The following is a 14,913-nucleotide window of genomic DNA, read 5'->3' on the forward strand; positions in this document are numbered from 1 at the left end:
CCCCACACACGTTAGTAAGCACCAGGCATACATTAACCCCTCCCTCTCCAATAAAATTAACCCCTTCCCTGCCAGTGTCATTTTTACAGTAACAGTGCATATTTATAGCACTGATTACTGCAGTAATGTCACTGGTACCCCCAAAAGTGTCAAAAATGTCAGTCAAGGGTTCGATTTGTCCGCCGCAATGTCGCAGTCCCGCAAAAAAAAAACGCAGATCGCCGCCATTACGCGTTAAAAAAAAAAAAACACCAAAAATGACAGAAATCTTTCCCTTAGTTAGTAAACGCAATAACTTTTGCGCAAACCAATCAAAATACACTTATTGTGATTTTTTTTACCAAACATAGGTAGCAGAAAACAAATTGGCCAAAAATTTTGGGGGGGGGGATTTCATATAAAAAATTTTAAAAAATATTGTTATTTTTTCAAAATGAACGCTCTTTTTTTGTTTATAGCGCAAAAAGTAAAAATCGCACAGGTGATCAAATACCACCAAAAGAAAGCTCTGTTTGTGGGAAAAAAAGGACGTAAATTTTGTTTGGGTACGGCGTCGCACGACCGCGCAATTGTCAGTTAAATTCGCACAGTGCCGAATCGCAAAAAGTGGCCTGAACGTAAGACAGCAAAATCCTCCGGTGGTAAAGTGGTTAATAACTCTCAATTTTAAATAACATACTATGGCCGAAATGTGTTTTTTTTTTCACATTTGCCTGGAGATGATCTTAATAAAAAATGGAATTAAGAGGTGGTCGCTTGCCAGCATGGAAAATCTGAAAGCCTTAACCACTCAATCTTCATCACAGCGCTAAATAAAATAAGGAGAAATAACAGAACATTCCAGAAATACTAGATGTTACAGTACTTTGCAATCTGCTTGTTTTGTGTGTTATGGAACTTGGTTACCGTGGTAACACTGAGCAGCTCAGTCTGTTGCCTATTTTAAAATGGCAAGGTATTCAGTTACTAAAAAGATGCAGGCATTTCCATTCAAACTAATATACCCTTCCCTTCCGAATAGGACCCTCAAAAGGGATAATATAGGTTAAAAAGCAATAACAGGGCAATTATCCATAGCAACAATCATTGTTCAATGATCTGATTGTGGCACACTGAATTCTGATTGGTCACTATGAGTTACTGTGCTTTGTACATCACCCTTGCCATCTGACCAGCGTTGGGCTATGTGTGCTCTGGTCATCTGAGCTCCTCTGGTGCCTCTGGTTGTGCAGCCTGTTTAAGATCCAGAGTGGTCAACCTTATCTGACATATTTCGGAAAAAGAAAAAAAAAAAAACAATCAATATAGTGTGATGCGCCAGATATCGTGAATGATTAACCACTTTAAGACTGGAAGGATTTGCCCCCTTAATGACCAGGCCATATTTTGCGATTCGGCACTGCGTTACTTTAACGGACAATTGCGCGGTCGTGCGACCCTGTACCCAAATAAAATTGATGTCCTTTTTTTCCCACCAATAGAGCTTTCTTTTGGTGGTATTTGATCACCTGTGCGTTTTTTATTTTTTGCGCTATAAACAAAAAAAGAGCGACAATTCTGAAAAAAAAAAAACTATATTTTTCACATTCTGCTATATGACATTCCCAAAAAAAAATGTAAAAATCTAATTTTTTTAACATTTTAGGCCAATTTGTTAGCTGCTACATATTTTTGGTAAAAAAAATAAATAAATAATCACAATAAGCGTATTTTGTTTGGTTTGCGCAAAAGTTATCACATCTACTAACTACGGGAAAGATTTATGTAATTTTTATTGTTTTTTTTTTACTAGTAATGGTGGCGATCTGCGATTTTTTGCGGGACTGCGACATTGCGGCGGACAGATCGGACCCCTAACTGACATTTTTGATACTTTTGGGGGACCAGTGACATTACTACAGTAATCAGTGCTAAAAATATGCACTGTTACTGTAATAATGACACTGGCAGGGAAGGGGTTAACCCAGGGATGATCAAAGGGTTAAGTGTGAGCCTAGGGAGTGTTTTATAACTATTTGGGGGAGGGACTTGTGAAATGATCATAGAGACCCGTGCTCCTAAATAGGAGGTGCTCTGTGATCATCCCACGGAGAAGAACACAACAGCTAACCGTTCTTCTCTCTCAGCGGGGAATGATCGCGGGTGTCAGGTGGCAATCGGTGCCGCCTGCCCCGTGCATTGGAATCCCCACTGCCAAGTGGGGGTGGGAGCGCGCCGTCCCCTAGCTGCAGGCGCGTGACCGACGTAGACCTACGTTGGTTCGCACAGGAGGGCGGCCCTGCTGCAGTAAATCGGTGGTGGGCGGTCCTGAAGCGGTTAAGATCCAGAGTGGTCAACCTTATCTGACATATTTAGGAAAAAAAAAAAACAATCAATAAAGTGCGATGCAATAGATATCGTGAATGATTAATATACAGATTAAAAATACCATCATGAATAAATAAATAGAAAGACAAATTAATGGGCATTTAGGATTCAGCAAAGCCAGCGAAACACGATGACTTCCGGTACGCAATGACGTCAGCAGGAGGCTCAGCCCTACGCATTTCGTCATTTTCCTAGGCATTTAGGGTCCCATTCGGGCAGCTTTAGTACACCTACCCCTACTGATTAAGGCCTGGTTCACACTAGTGCAGATTCAGATGTGACTTGACTCACATAGAATCGCATGACAATGGAACTCCCATTGTTTTCAATGGTGCCTGTTCACATGATTTTTGGAAAAGGATCTTGTGCTAGTTTTGTGTGATTCCAGCACAATTCTGGACCCATAGAATCTTCAAACTTAATTTAAGTAGCATCTAAGTAGCATCACACAATCGCATTGAAAGTTGGATCAAAATCTGATCACATCGGTGTGGACCTAGCCTAAAGCTGGATACACACTATCCAACTTTTGTGGTTAGATTTCCTTCAGATTTACCTTTTCTATGTAGTGCAAGGGTCTGCCTGATTGCATACAAATTGAAAGTGTTTAGGTTTGACCTCATATTATATGGTTTTGGTAAGTCTAAAGGAAAAAGTCTTCAGAAAATCTTATAGTGTGTATGGCCCATTAGGCTGGATACACACAATTTTCTAAAGATTTTTTTCTTTAGATTTACCAAAACCATATAATATGAGGTCAAACCTAAACACTTTCAATTTGTATGCAATCAGGCAGGCCATTGCACTACATAGAAAAGGTAAATCTGAAGGAAATCAAACAACAAAAGTTGTATAGTGTGTATCCAGCTTAAGGCGGTTGCTGCTTGAGCTCTTGAGGAATAAATTGTCCCACCCAGTTGGCTTTGCTTTGCAGAGTTTCCTAGCATTATTGTAAGGATTTTGCACCTTCAGAAAAAAGTCCCTATATTGTAATACATAAAATAAATTAACTTTTTCTGAAAATTTGAACTCTACTGACCAATCACTTTGAACTATTTATGCTGGGCGCCTCTGCACTACGAAGCCCACTGGGATCTTTTGAAATACTTCCTTGATGGTTCCATCAAACACTCCATATAATGTTTACCCAGAAGAAGGTTTAGTTCTCCCAATGCAGTGTGATCACCATCAAGGAAAAAGGTCTTCAAGAGACGGGAATAGTCTCCACAGGTGTGAGGTTAGGTTGTAGACCATAATAAAGTGGAAGAAACCCCATCGATTAACAGTTTACATTCCCGCCACGTTCCGGGAATGTAACTGTCACATTGGTTGTGCTCTCAACCGAACTGTCAAACCATCCAATGGCTGATGTCATTATTACAGTTTAATATAAAACAGGGGCTAAGATGGCAGCCTTCTTGGCTGAAAACGATAGGAGGGTTTGCTTCCACCCATATGATTTACTGCAACCTACCAAGATGGTGGAAAAAAAGGGCAGATTACCCACAACATGTAGCGGGTGGTTCCTCGGAGGTGCAGATTACAGACCTAAAAATGGCTTTAAAGGAACATTGGCCGAACAGTAAATATTCAGACCCACCTCCAACAGCAAACACAGTGGCTAAGTGGTTAGCATTAGCATTCCTGCTTGGCAGCTCTAGGTTAATAGGTGCCTGTTTCAATTGGCCCTAAATAATCTTCTAGGAAGATACCAGGTACCAGTACTCTGAGAGTTCCCAGGGCTCCAACCCATTCCCAGCTGAGGTCTGGTTCACACCAGTGCAATTTCAGATGCGACTTTAGTCACACAGAATCACATGACAATGTTTTGTGCCCATTCACATCAATGCAGAACCGTATTAGAAAAGGGTCCTGGGCTACTTTTGGGCGATTCCAGCTTGTGTTTGGCCCCATAGAACATGCAAACCAAATCCAAAACGCAACCAACTTTCGTGATATAATTGCGTTGAAAATCAGATCAAATCACAACCGTAGTAGTATGAACCCAGCCTAATGGGTGAGGCATAGCTGTCTATGATGAAACGGGTTCCTGTCTACTACTTAGTTACTCCTCCCTCCTATATATATCATTCTACCTCCCCAAGATGGCCATCCAAATCTCATGAGAACTCCCAGTCTCATTAGACACAGACTCCCCCAGAAATGCCAACTCGCGGCCCCAACCCCCTGCAATTATTGCCTATATTAACATTACTGCGCATGTGCATCACTATTCAGGTGCAAAATAGAGAGATGCTGATGGGTAGGCACTGATGGGTAGGCAGGCACTGATGGGTAGGCAGGCACTGATGGGCAGGCATTGATGGGCGGGCACTGATGAGCAGAGATACAAAGTAACATTGCTACTATTGTATCTATTCTGTATCATTCATCTGAAGATCAAAGGGATGAGCTTCTGCAGATGATGTCAGTTAAGAAAAACAGAAAAAAAAAAAAAAAAATATATATATATATATATATATATATATACATATATATATATATATTTTAAATAAAACTTGCCTTTATTTACCGGTAATCCCTTTTTAACCCTTAGTTTAGCCTGCTCAGTCCTAATGAACTTATCTCTTCAACTATTTTTTTTTTTCCGTGTTTATTATTTTTTTTAGTGTCACATTAAAAAAGTGCAAACAAGGGTAAATAATGTAGCACCCTCCTAGGTAGGTGCTAGTGACAACAATAAAAGTGATCAGATTATTTTTTTTTTTTTAAAGGGATAGTGTAAAATAAATAAATAAAATGCATATGTAAGTCACGCCCACAAATGTAAACAGTTTTCAAACCACACATGTGAGGCATCGCCGCGATCGTTAGAGTGAGAGCAATCATTTTAGCACTAGACCTCCTCTATAACTCTACACAGATAATTGTTAAAACATTTTATAGCATCGCCTATGGAGATTTTAAAGTATCGAAGTATGTCACCATTCCACGAGCGTGCACAATTTTAAAGCAAGACATGTTTGGTATCTATCTCTTCGGTATCGTTTACGTTATACAAAAAAATCGGGCTAACTTTACTGTTTCGTTTTTTTTAATTAATTGAAATGTACTTTTCCCCAAAAAATTGTGTTTGAAAGACGGCTGTGCAAATATGGTATGACATAAAATATTGCAATGACCGCCATTGTATTCTCTAGGTGTTTGTGGGTTCTAATAAATTTTTTAGCAAAAAAATACTGATTTTAACTTGTATAAAAGTCTGGAGATTGTTAGGACCAGCAGGATTGAGTAAAATCATTAGAGAAAATGTAAAGCGGTGGGTATTACCTGGGTTCTAACTAGGAAGAAAAGGGGTAACCTAAGTTTTTAGTTTACTAGTTTAGTTTAGTTTAGATTTACTGTTTAGTTTTTTTAAATTCATTGAAGTATATTTTTTCCCAAAAAATTGCGTTTAAAAGACTGTTGCGCAAATATGGTATGACATAAAATATTGCAAGTTTATTCTCTAGGGTCTCTACTAAAATAAATAAATAAATAAATATTGTGTGTGTATATAAATATATATATTTATATATATATATATATATATATATATATATATATATATATATGTATATGTGTGTGTGTGTAGCATTGCCCTCTAGAGGGATGCTGAGAATTATACTTTCTGGATTCCCCTGGGTTACCCTTAGCAACTGATAGCAGATAAATAGCATTGAAAGCTCAGTCAATAATCAATCCAGGGGGTGTTGTTTTTTTTTGTGTGTTTTTATTTGGAACTGGGATAGGAGAAGGCAGAGGCGTAACTAGAACCCTCAGGGCCCGGTGCAAGAAACCATGCAGGGCCCCCCGGACACCTGGCCGGGGCCCTTCCCTTCAAGCCTGGGGCTCCTCCCATTGATCCTGGGGCCCTTCACTCTTGTTGCGGGGCCCTTTATTACAGTCCCCCAGGTATACAGTGGAGCTGAACGGGCCCCCTGGAGCATGGGGCCCGGTTGCAATTGCAACCCCTGCAACCCCTGTAGTTACGCCCCTGGGAGAAGGGATGAGTGGGATACTCCAACTGTGAACTATGCATAATCTTGAGGACAACTAGCTGTAGTGTGCAGCAAGGCCGCTGCTTCACCTTGCCACTGAAGTGAAGACAGATAATGTGTTCCTGCTTGACTTATTCTTCAGGGTTCTAACTTGGCACCTCCTTTCTCACTGGCTGTGTGTGCTGACAACCCGTCCACTGACTCTCCACTGGAGTGGTCCCCTTCCTGGGCAGACCCCTGGGCAAGCTTCCCGGTACTCACGGATACTGTTTTTCTCAAGGTTGCTCTGCCTCCAACTCCACTAGTCCACTTTCCTGGACCTCCTGGCTCAGCTCCACATTCCTGGCTCACAAGGCCGACTGCCTGTGACCACCATCCACAGCAGCAAAAGGAGAGACAAATGTCACCCTTCTTCTGGGACCTAGCTTCCGGGCCCAAAAACACGCTGTCACATGTCCCCTTGGCTTTTATAATATATCCCAGGATGCACCAAGGTTTGTGCAAACCCACTGGGAGAGTTAAAAAAGCCTGTGTGTCACTGGCTGGGTTTCCTCCACTGTCCAACATGCTCCCCCTTTGGATACAGTGGGGACACTGCCTCAGCCCAGATGAATCACACATGGACACATGCAACAGGCCTAACTATTAATCAGGCTCACCTGATAAGCAGATGGAGATACTAGGCTTTACCTACCTAGCACCTACCTAGGAGGGTGCTACATATATATATATATATATATATATAATGTTTGGGGGGGGACCAGCAGGATTGAGTAAAATCATTAGATAAAATGTAAAGCGGTGGGTATTACCTGGGACCTAACTAGGAAGAAAAGGGGTAACCTACGTGGTACACTATAAAATGGAGGGGAGGACATATATAAAGAAATATAAAGAAGGGGGGTAAGAAATATTAGGAAGCGGAAGGAGGGCCGGGTTGGGTGGGTAAGATCGCTGATTGGTTTCTATGCAGAGCTGCACCAGATTTTGCACTCTCCAGTTTTAGGAAATCAACCCCAGTGTTCTTGTTTTGAGGAGAACATATAAAAAAGCTTGTCTATACATCATATTGCATTGGATTATTTAATTAAACATTTTTATATCTGATGGTCAGGTTGAGAATGCATCAAACATTGTGATCTATTCCCCTTGGCAATATTATTTACAAGCTCTTAATGGATTTTGCAAACAAGCTGACAAAGAGATAAATCTCTTCTGTTTAATGTCCTCCGGGAGCTTTAAATGCCTCATACACTACTGTAGACCTTTGTACCATTTGACCGCAATCATGTACAATCTATGCGGTCAAATCTCTTCCAAATGTTGCTTTATGGGCATGGAGCCCTGCCGACTGAACCACAACAATCAGTTATGTATAAGGCGCGTGCTAAATAACCGTGAATGAGAAGAATGGAGAAACGCTTCAGTGACAAAGTTCAATGACAATATGATGAAATGACATCGGGAAATATATTTCAATATTATTTTACTGGCTTCAAAATCCGGTAGACTTTATTAACCACCAATATTTTATCCACATAGGGAGGGTATATGCGTTGCCTTCATCCCTATACTAATGATGCATGAGAAGAACCCCTCTAGAGTTTGGGACTTTATGGCAACAATTGAAACTAGATTTTTCAAAATAATATATATATAATATATTGTGAGGGATTAGCTCGGTGGCGGGTGTGGATGACTCCTTGGGGGGTGCGTTTTCACAGAGAAATAGCCCAAAAGTGCTTGCAAACAACAGGTTTATTCTTCAAACAAGTGCATGCAGCAAAAACATCAAAATAAAATAAAACAAAATAAATCCTTGCCTCTGTGGGCGGCTACCTTCTCACGCTGGAACCTACCTAAGAAGTCTTCCCAACCTACTGTTGGGCCGACACTGCTGATCTTACAGCAGACACTCAAATGTCCATTTGTTTGCTTTTCACACAGCACAAACATTGTCCATTGAACATGTCCCTTTGTTTTCTTTCACACAGAAACACTTTGTCTTCTCACCTTTGAGACGTCTTCACTCGTTTTTACCCTCCTGAGCGCACACCGCTTCAGGAGGTCTTCTCCCAGGCCCACACATCCTGTCGGGAGGCACACGCTGACTGTCCTCCTGCTCCCAGCCCACATGGCTTCAGGATGCAGCTTCTGGAGGCAGCAAACAATAGGAATTTCTCTGAACAACTTATAGAGCCTTAACTCCCTCATTCTGAACAGGTGAAGGCCTTTCAACTTCCTGCTGGCTAGCTCTGTAGCCAACACCCTAAATTAATTAATGGACTTTCTAAATCAGGTGGAAATGTATCTCCTTCCTGTGACTACATTCCCAGATTTAGCTGACTTCCTGTTACATACCCCCCCCTCTTGTTTCAACCCTAGGGTTGGGACACAGATTTCCAGGCACGCATGTGTCAGGCACTGCTGACTCACTGATAAGCCTCCTATTATCCTCAAGCTTCCGGATGAAACTGTTTTGTCATCTTCATTGACGGATTTCTCATAAATGCCACACAGTTTGTCTCTCATCTCATATACACATTCTTCAACTGCATTTTTGGCATCATTTCGCTCCTTCTCGTTTCTGTCATCTTCATTGACAGCTTTCTCATAAATGTCAGACAGCTTGTCCCTCATAACCGTCTGTCCAATCCACCATGGAGGACCGTGATCCATAGGCAACTCAATTGGGCTAGTCTTAATGTCTTCAACATTCTTAAGACGCCTCTCTCTGCAATCCATAAATGTTTTCCACAAAACTTTGAGAACCTTTGCTTCACTAAGCTTTGTTCCAAGTAGGGACTCTTGACATCCCTCTGTGACTTGAGTTGCCTCTCCATACATCTGTACACAATCATTGACTTTTTGTTGTAAAAGGGAATGATCTTCCTTCTTGAGCTTTGCTTGCTCTAAGATGCTGTGCAGAGGATTTTCCAATTGAGACAACAGGCTGTCACACATTTCTTCAAAGTGACCCCTGTTCCTTTTCCCAGAGATATCAATATCATTCACCAAACATTTCATATTCATAGGCAGATCTGAAGCATTTGCACTCATCAACTTCTTAAACTTTTCGCCCTCCTGAGCGAGTCGCAGTAAAGGCCTACTATTTGATTTGATATTCAGTTTATATTTCTTGCCAAACTCTTCACAGAAGAAGCCAACCAGAACATCATCAACTTTCCTTCCACCAACATAGGGGTCAAAGGCAACAACACAGTTGAACCCAGCGATCTGGGTGGTATCCATTATAGACCTCCTCTCTGCATCAGTGAAGAAGCATGGAACTGCAACACATTCTTTTACAGGTTTCTTCAATGCACTTTCTGCTGAACTATTTGACCGCTCAAGGTCACCTAGTTCTTTTTCTCTATCTGAATTCCACATGGAATGCATCTCAAGATCACGATCAAACTTCTGCCACCCGTCTTTCACCAGTTCCATTTTGGAAACACTCCCTGAAAGGCACTTATTCATTTGCTTCACGTTTTCACCAACAGCCTTAGTTTTCTCCACTAGGTTTTCAGCCTGAACTGAGAAATCACCACATTTCTTACTCAGCTCCTTTGTTTGCTGAAGTTCTAATGATACATTTTCCAATGCTTGAAGTTTTTGAAGGAACGGTTTATTCCAAAGGGGTGATTCAAGCCACATGTCGTCACATTTCTGAGGCTCACTCAGGACAGACCCCAAAACACTGATCCTTTTAAAAACTGCATCAGGCACACTATCCCCTCTTTGGGACAGATCCTCTGTTGCCTGGAATTCCTCTTCCAGTTCCTGCAACGGAATCTTCATCTCTTCTACTTGCTGTTCTAAGGCTCGCTTAGACTTTTCTAGCTCCTGAACTCTTTTCACAACATCATCCTTGAAGCTGACCACATGTTCCATCTCTGTACATAGCTGCTTGTTAACTCTTTCTAGTTCAGCCTTAGACTCTAGAGCTTCCTCCAAAGAGCGAGCCAAGAACAGGGCTTTGCTCTCGTTATCACGCGCCTCCGTTTCTGCACGTGCGCGTTCTTCTGCATATTTTGCAGACACATTCTTCTCTTCACCAAGCATCTGATCAAACTTCTTTTTCACATCTTCAACACACTGTAATGAACCAACGCTTTCTTCCATGCGTTTTTTCATATCCGCTATCTGAGCTTGCAATGTTGCGACTTGCTCTGATAGGTTTTTCTTTGCTTCCGCCTCCTCTTTTAATTGTTCCAGGAAGCCATTTTTCTCATCTTCCATTTGTTTGAGCTTTGTGCTAAAACTCAGCCTTTGACACCTCTCTTCCTGTAAGAGTTCCTGCGTGTCTTGCAGCTGCGATTCCAAGATAGAAAAATCTTCCGCAATTTCTCTAGATTTGCGGTCTGCTTGAGAAAGCCGATTTGTGACACTGTCCAACTCAACCTGCAATCGGTTTGCCTTCTCTGACAGCTTAGCACACAATCGGTCACCTTCTGACACCTTGACTTGCGATTCCAGAAGCTGTGCCTCTACTTTTTCCCTCTTATGTTCACAATCTCCTTTTCCCTGCATAAGAGCCTTCACCTCATTGGCTAGTTTCTGGGAATGAGACTGTAATTCTGCCACACAGGCTTCTTTCTCCTTTAACTGCTGCTGGAAACGTTGGGCTTCACCTTTCCAACTTTCACAGTCTGCACGCAATTCATCTACCACATTGCTCAAAGTGGTGAGCTCATACACAGTACTCAGTAATTTAGCCTCTCTTTCACTTTTCTCGTTGTCGCTGAGAGACAATGTCGTTTTCAGAGCGACATTCTGTTCCTGCGACTCCTGCAGGTCTATTTTTGTAACTTCCAAACACTGAAGACTTTTTTCCAGCTGATTACGCAACTCCAACATATCAGCAATACTTTGCTTCTGCAAAGTCTGAATTTCACTTTCCTTTTCCATGAGGATGGTATCTTTCTCCATTATAGTCTCTCTGCGTTTTTGCAACTCGACCAAAAGAAGAGCAGTGGATTCTTCCCACTGTGACACATGAGACTTGAGTAGTTCATTCATTTCCTGCAAGTTTCTATGCTCCATTTTAAGCAATTCCAAGGCTTGTTCCTTTTCTTCCATTTTCCGTTGCAAGGCATCCAACTCAGCCCTGCACACATACTCGGTTTCCTCCAAACCGATGGCCTCCATTGGCTGCTGGCGTCTCTGTTTCCAGCCTGCCATGCTCTCTTGATGAGCCTTTTGTTGAGCTGCAAAGCTCTGCTGAAAATCCGCATTTGCCTGCTGTTGAGCTGCATTTGATATAATCAGATGTTTCAACATCTCCTCCATTTTGAGTTTACTTTTCATCTGAGCACACTGCGTCTCCATAGCAGTTTCATCAGTGTTGCTAGGGACAACAACCTTCCTCTTTAGTAGACTCTCTTTAGGCATGGATGGGGCTGGTTCAGACGGCAACATCCCCTCCATCCATAGAATCCGGTCTCTCATTTCATCTATCTTTGCATTTTTCAGGCGTTTGGACCGCCCCATCTTCAATAACTCCACAAACAAATTTTTCACAGTCCAGCAAACAATTTTCAGACCACTGTCTCTTCAACACATGTAGTTTTTCTCTCTCTTGCAGGATCTCTTTTCCTGCGCACACAGTTTGTGCAGTCACTTGCACCAGACACAACAAAGTTCATCAAAAAATTTTGAGACCCCTGTCTCTTTAAAACACTTTTTTTTTTTTTTTTCTGTCAGGATCTTCTCTCCTGCACACATAGATTGTGCAATCTCATGCACCAGACAAAGTTCATCAAACATTTGCACTTCCTTGCAGGGATCTCTGCTTATGCCCACTGCATACCTCCACCATATGTGAGGGATTAGCTCGGTGGCGGGTGTGGATGACTCCTTGGGGGGTGCGTTTTCACAGAGAAATAGCCCAAAAGTGCTTGCAAACAACAGGTTTATTCTTCAAACAAGTGCATGCAGCAAAAACATCAAAATAAAATAAAACAAAATAAATCCTTGCCTCTGTGGGCGGCTACCTTCTCACGCTGGAACCTACCTAAGAAGTCTTCCCAACCTACTGTTGGGCCGACACTGCTGATCTTACAGCAGACACTCAAATGTCCATTTGTTTGCTTTTCACACAGCACAAACATTGTCCATTGAACATGTCCCTTTGTTTTCTTTCACACAGAAACACTTTGTCTTCTCACCTTTGAGACGTCTTCACTCGTTTTTACCCTCCTGAGCGCACACCGCTTCAGGAGGTCTTCTCCCAGGCCCACACATCCTGTCGGGAGGCACACGCTGACTGTCCTCCTGCTCCCAGCCCACATGGCTTCAGGATGCAGCTTCTGGAGGCAGCAAACAATAGGAATTTCTCTGAACAACTTATAGAGCCTTAACTCCCTCATTCTGAACAGGTGAAGGCCTTTCAACTTCCTGCTGGCTAGCTCTGTAGCCAACACCCTAAATTAATTAATGGACTTTCTAAATCAGGTGGAAATGTATCTCCTTCCTGTGACTACATTCCCAGATTTAGCTGACTTCCTGTTACAATATATAGCATATATCCCTTATTTTGAAAAATCTAGCCATTTTTTTTTTATCCGTATTGCCTGAAGCTGACTGATTACAGCCATGAGCAGATTTAAATGACATTTTTTCCTTTAGAAATGTCAGCATTGCTGCAGCAGGCTACATACATCGTACAAGTGCGCCACTTTACAGGCACATTAAAGGGACCCCCATGATATTTAAAGGAATTTTTCATTTTTATTGTTTCACTTTAAACATTATTAAAATCACTGCTCCTGTAAAAATGATTGTTTTTAAAACATTTTTTGCATTGATGCATGTCCCCCAGGGCAGTACCCAGGTCCCCATACACGTTTTTGGGCAACAACTTGCATTTAAGCCTTTAAAATGAGGAGTTTTGATTCATGGTCGAATCCCACAGACTTTAATGGAGTTTGAAAGTTCTAACAAACTTTTCCCCCGTTCGCGGTATTCTGGTGCGAACCGAAGCGGGGGGGGGGGGTGTTCAGCTCATCACTCATTACTTAAGAGTTCCCTTCACTGGAAATAAAGGGCTGAGCCCAGCCCCTGAAAAACAACCCCACACCATTATCTCTCCTCCACAAAATATTTGTACCAGTGGCCAAAGCAAGGTCCATAAAGACATGGATGTGCAAGTTTGGGGTGGAGGAACTTAAGTTGCCTGAACTCAACCCAATAGAACACCTTTGGGATAAAATTGAGCAGAGACTGCGAGCCAGGCCTTCTTGTCCATATCAGTGCCTGACCTCACAAATGCTCTTCTTGCAGGATGTTCAAAGATCCCCATAGACCAAGGTTCCTCAAACTACGGCCCTCCAGCTGTTGCGGAACTCCACATCCCATGAGGCATTGTAAAACTCTGACATTCACAGACATGACTAGGCATGATGGGAATTGTAGTTCCTGAACAACTGAAGGGCCATAGTTTGAAGACCCCTGCCATAGACACACTCCTAAACCTTATGAACACCCTTCCCAGAAGAGTTGAAGCTGTTGGCAAAGGGTGGGCCAACTCAATATTGAACTCTACGGACTAAGACTGGGATGCCATTAAAGTTCATGTGAGTGTAAAGGCAGGTGTCCCAATACTTTTGACAATATAGTGTATGTGATATCATGTTCCTGTAGTCATTATGAATTTGTATTTGGTGTATTAATAAGAACTTTTGATAAAATGCATTTTTATACATAGTGTTCTGTTGGCTTTTCCCCATAAAAGTCCCTCTATGCCTGTTTTTCTACAACGTATTTGTTGAACGATGTCAGTGTCACCACCACCCACATGTTGGTCTATCAGCTGACCATTATCAGGCAGTCTAATGATGTCAGTGTTATACTTAGAACTGTGTAGTCTTCACACCTAAGGTAAGTAAATGGTCACTGTGGCAACAAGATAACGGAGTTGCATCCATAAGAAATAATTCTCCACTCTGAACGAACGAATGGTCAGGCTGACTATTAGGCATTGTTTGTCAGGAAACTGCAGGCGCCATCCAAGATAGTCGACACCAATTATAAAAAAACGGAGTGCTTATATCCAGGAGGTGTTCAGTGCAAGCTGCTACATACTCATCAAAGTTGAAACAAATTGAAGCCTGCTGTCAAGTTGCCAAACACGCATTGCATAAAGAAGATTCGCGTTAAACAATGAATCCACATCCACAGTTCAAACAGTCTCAATACGTCTGTATATCCACACTGCTAGTATCTCAGGACCGGATATGAGGATGGTCTACCCAAAGTAAAAAAAAAAATGTTTCTTTTAGATGAAATGTATCCCGACTTGTTGTATATATTAATAATAATAAACCTGCACCCAAAACACCCTTGTCTGACCAGAAGGGTAACAAACCCGTAACACATTACCCATTCCACAGTAGTCTTGATAGTGACATGCTGGAAGCCGGCTTGGTGTAGTTGGGGATAAAATGGACCCAATGTAAGTGTAGCACTACTCCCATGGGAGCTGCTTGATGCGGATTCCCCTGGGTTACCCATAGCAACAACTTAGTAATTCAAGGTACTCTAA

The sequence above is a fragment of the Pelophylax lessonae genome, assembly GCF_965119305.1.
Source record: "Pelophylax lessonae genome assembly, chromosome: 8".
In the NCBI taxonomy this organism is placed as follows: Eukaryota; Metazoa; Chordata; class Amphibia; order Anura; family Ranidae; genus Pelophylax; species Pelophylax lessonae.